This window comes from Protopterus annectens, chromosome 10.part0 (genome assembly GCF_019279795.1).
Source record: "Protopterus annectens isolate FY-2018-M chromosome 10.part0, PAN1.0, whole genome shotgun sequence".
NCBI lineage: Eukaryota > Metazoa > Chordata > Ceratodontiformes > Protopteridae > Protopterus > Protopterus annectens.
The window spans coordinates 1,825,333,856-1,825,339,367 of record NC_056744.1 but is presented as its reverse complement, the minus strand read 5'-3'; positions in this window follow the sequence as shown (position 1 = coordinate 1,825,339,367).

The window sequence follows — 5,512 nt, the reverse complement described above, 5'->3', positions numbered from 1 at the left end:
TCTAGGCCAAAGCAAATTAAAACAGAATCATCGATAGGAAAAAGGGGCCACAATAAGGCTATAGTCTAAATGGTATCCTTTGTACTACTGAACAGCAGAAAGAATGTAGAATCAACTCCACCCCACATATGAAATCTGTCAGACTGTAATCATCATAGACACTTGCACAAGTCTGTTCACAATGGCCTACTGCCCTATCAAGTGTACTGTGAAGCACAAACTTGCTCCACTGAACAGAAACACAAACTATGACATTTTAAGGTCCATATTATATGGATGGGCCATTTTAAAAAGTTCTGTTTAATAAAAAAATGATAAAGTTAAACTTACTGGTGCTAGGCTTAAAAGGGACATGATACTGATCAATACTAAATGTGCGATTCAGAGACTAAGATATCCTGGGAATTTCTCCTTACCTTGAGATAAGCAATCTCAAAGTATATGCAAGTAGCAAGCTTGCTGAGGATGGGGGTGAGACTAGAACACTGGAAAAGAGATTCAATGCTGTACTTCAGTACAGACACCATCATAAATCTCAAGATGAAATTATAAAATTTGATCACCAAACCATGTTAACACACAGCAAGTTTAAATGGTGATGAATGGCTTTGCTGGGCACTGCTGACGATTTCTAGAAGAGTAAAACTTACCACCGGACTATTCTCAAGCAGGACTCACCCCCAGACACCAAAAGGGTTTAAAAACAATACCCAATTAATTTGAGCAGAGAGAAATCCTCCAAACACTACATCTTGTGCTCCTTTGATGACATTCAAAAGTGTTATTTCCCACATGGGGAAGGAGAACAAAGGACTAGCCACAAATAAACAGCTTCTCATCCTAAATGACCAGACTGGATTAAAATACTTGAAAAATTCTAGAGCAAATAAAAGTGTGTGTGTGTGTGTGTGTGTGTGTGTGTGTGTGTGTGTGTGTGTGTGTGTGTATGTGTGTATATATATATATATATATATATATATATATATATATATGGATCTACCTCACATGGTCGACAGTTCATATGGTCGACAGTTTATTTGGTCGACAGTTCATTTGATCGACAAGCATTTTAGGTGGGGGGGTTCACCCCCCACACCCCCCAATGTGGGGGGCTGTGCCCTCCACACCCCCCCTAACTATATATATCAACTCCAGGGTTGCACAACATTGGGGAAGGGGGCAAATCAGCTTGTCAACCAAATGAACTGTCGACCAAATGAGTGTCGATTATATGAACTGTCGACCATGTGAGGTAGATCCATATATATATATATATATATATATATATATATATATATATATATATATATATAAATAATATGTCTGTATATCTGTTGACATATATATATATATATGGGTTCACTTCAATTCACTGAACTTTCAATTCACTGACTTTCATTTCGCTGACACCATTTCACTGAAATTAATTTCACTGAAACTTCATTTCACTGAAAGTTCATTTCACTGACAAGTATTATTACAAAGTAAATGGAATATGTCCCCTTCCCCACTGTAGTGCGACCCTGGAGTTAGAATATATAGTTAGGGGGGGTGTGGGGGCAGAGCCCCACATCGGGGAGTGGCAGCCCCCACTTTCTTTTACTAAGCAATATTATATCAAAACGTAAGAATATCATATGAAATGAAGTGGGGGGCTGCGCCCCCCACACCCCCTGATGTGGGGGGCTCTGCCCACCACACCCCCCCTAACTATATATTCTAACTCCAGGGTCGCACTACAGTGGGGAAGGGGGAATATTCCATTTTATTGCTAATAATAGTTGTCAGTGAAATTAACTTTCAGTGAAATGAAGTTTCAGTGAACTGAATTTCAGTGAAATGGTGTCAGTGAAATGAAAGTCAGTGAATTGAAAGTTCAGTGAATTGAAGTGAACCCATATATATATATATATATATATATATATATATATATATATATATATATATATATATATATATATGGAGAGAGAGAGAGAGAGAGAGAGTGGATTCAAACATCAGGTCCACACTCTCTAAATCTCTTTCCTCCACAGCTGCATTGTTCTGCCTTGCTACAAAACAGATGGGTGTCACATGTGGACACAGCCTAACATTGGGGGGTATATATAGGGACAGATTGTGGATAAGCCTATTACAAACCTATGGCATTTGCACATGATACATTTCACATTAAGATGACTGTCCTGCAGGTGGTGGGGTCTGAAACTCATGTGTCTATCATGACTTCATTACTTCTACCTTCAGCTATTTGCCACACTAATATACATGTCTTGAGGTACAGTACACACATTATGATGACTTACATCTTGTCATTCAGTGCTGATCTGCACAGTTGACAGGTATGGCCCACTGCCCACAGGGCCAGGCACTATGTCCATAGCAGTTGTTCAGCAGGACACCATTACAACAACAAGTCTTGATGACACATATAACTCTTTCCACATCATCTATCCATTTATTACAGACCAAGTACTACATACAATTAAATGCATATATGTTTCAAATACCTGTTGTAGCATTGTCCTCTCTTCTAGGAACACTTTTATGTGTCTCTTGTTTTATTTAATTTTTTTTTTGGTTTGGTTTGTAGTTTTATTTTCTCTCTCTCTCTCTCTCTCTCTCTCTCTCTCTCTCTCCACTACAGGGATTAAGCTGCTTTGAATAGGTTGCAGCATGGATTTTGTAGGTGATGCTCATGATCAGGTGATTGCCTCAGCACCAGTCAGTGTTCACCACTTGCTAATTGCATATAGCCAGCTGTGTAGTACTTCCTATTACCACTGTCATGGCAACCCACTACTATAAATTATTACATCATGTAGGCATTGTCCCATTACCTTTCCTGTATGGAAGACATCCTTCCTGTCTGTGGGCAGCAGTGTTACAGACAGCAGGTAGCAATACCTCTTAGGACAGGACTTGCAAACACAGGCCAACTACATATTTGTATAAGGTTCCAGACCTACTAACAGTGTGAGTATTGTTGTTATATGCATTGAATACCACTAGATTTACATGTTTTGTGTGTACATGCTAGTTTTACATAGAATACACTCTGTCTGCATAGCTCTCAACTGGGAGCCTATCCACATGATAGCCAGAGGATTGGCTGTTATGTTTTGTCTGTTCACCACACAGGTCTTGTCTCTGACATATCAGTGGCATTCTCTCTGTTGAGTGCTATCAGTACATGGCAACATCCATTTGTGTTTCTGACTTGATCTTCCTGAGTAAGGGTATGTTGCAACCAATCCTGTAACACCAGCAACTTTCACAGTGTATAACAGCAAATATGGCCCTTTGTTCCAGCCTCTGTCCTCCACCTATATACCAAACTTTGTCCAGATGTCATGCAGTAAGAGGTTGATATGTATGGCCTATCATTATTTAGTGCTGACACTTATATACCAGGCTATGTCCATATGTCATGCAGTAAGAGGTTGATAGGTCTGGTCTATCATTATTTAGTGCTGACACTTATATACCAGGCTTTGTCCAGATGTCCTGCAGTAAGAGGTTGATAGGTCTGGTCTATCATTATTTAGTGCTGACACTTATATACCAGGCTTTGTCCAGATGTCATGCAGTAAGAGGTTGTTGGGTATGGTCTATCATTATTTAGTGCTGACACTTATACACCAGGCTTTGTCCAGATGTCATGCAGTAAGAGGTTGATAGGTGTGGTCTATCATTATTTAGTGCTGACACTTACATACCAGGCTTTGTCCAGATGTCATGCAGTAAGAGGTTGATAGGTATGGTCTATCATTGTTTAGTGCTGACACTTAAATACCAGGCTTTGTCCAGATGTCCTGCAGTAAGAGGTTGATAGCTCTGGTCTATCATTGTTTAGTGCTGACACTTATATACCAGGCTTTGTCCAGATGTCCTGCAGTAAGAGGTTGATAGGTCTGGTCTATCATTGTTTAGTGCTGACACTTATATACCAGGCTTTGTCCAGATGTCCTTCAGTAAGAGGTTGATAGGTATGGTCTATCACTATTTAGTGCTGGCATTCCTGCTATAATTCCAGTGATGTTGTAGACACCAACACAAATTGCGGGGTAGGGTCCATATATATGAGGGCTACAGCTGGACAAAACATATGTGACCCTGTACAGTCCAGAGGTCAGTGTATGTAAAACAATGTTATATGCCCTTATAGGTCATTTTATGAGGGAGGAGTATGCACCATATATAACTTAGGCTGTTACACCATGTGAGGGATATCAGTAGTAAGATGGCTGTACATTTTCATACGTTTTACCATGGGAACAGTGGTGGGCTACAGCTTACTGTCTTACACACAGCTCTGTTTGTCAGTGTGATAGTGATGTTTTAAGTTAAACATTGTTATGTAACAGATACATTTTCATTGTGACAAGTTAATTCTTTTCCCCCTAGGACTTGAGTACAGGGTGTAACTGGAGGCTGCTGAACTACATCTGTAATTAAGTGCTGATTGATTCTCATCTTCAAGGCAAATGTTTGTTTTTACTGTTGTACTACTTGAAGGCCTTGGCCTGGACAGCAACATATGTTATTTTTCAGATTACTGTATCAAATGTTTGTTTTACTGTTGTACTACTTGAAGGCCTTGGCCTGGACAGCAACATATGTTATTTTTCAGATTACTGTATCAAATGTTTGTTTTACTGTTGTACTACTTGAAGGCCTTGGCCTGGACAGCAACATATGTTATTTTTCAGATTACTGTATCAAATGTTTGTTTTTACTGTTGTACTACTTGAAGGCCTTGGCCTGGACAGCAACATATGTTATTTTTCAGATTACTGTATCAAATGTTTGTTTTACTGTAGTACTACTTGAAGGCCTTGGCCTGGACCGCAACATATGTTATTTTTCAGATTACTGTATCAAATGTTTGTTTTACTGTTGTACTACTTGAAGGCCTTGGCCTAGACAGCAACATGTTATTTTTCAGATTACTGTATCAAATGTTTGTTTTTACTGTTGTACTACTTGAAGACCTTGGTCTGGACAGCAACATATGTTATTTTTCAGATTACTGTATCAAATGTTTGTTTTTACTGTTGTACTACTTGAAGGCCTTGGCCTGGACAGCAACATATGTTATTTTTCAGATTACTGTATCAAATGTTTGTTTTTACTGTTGTACTACTTGAAGGCCTTGGCCTGGACAGCAACATATGTTATTTTTCAGATTACTGTATCAAATTTTTTTTTACTGTTGTACTACTTGAAGGCCTTGGCCTGGACAGCAACATATGTTATTTTTCAGATTACTGTATCAAATGTTTGTTTTACTGTTGTACTACTTGAAGGCCTTGGCCTGGACAGCAACATATGTTATTTTTCAGATTACTGTATCAAATGTTTGTTTTTACTATTGTACTACTTGAAGGCCTTGGCCTGGACAGCAACATATGTTATTTTTCAGATTACTGTATCAAATGTTTGTTTTACTGTAGTACTACTTGAAGGCCTTGGCCTGGACCGCAACATATGTTATTTTTCAGATTACTGTATC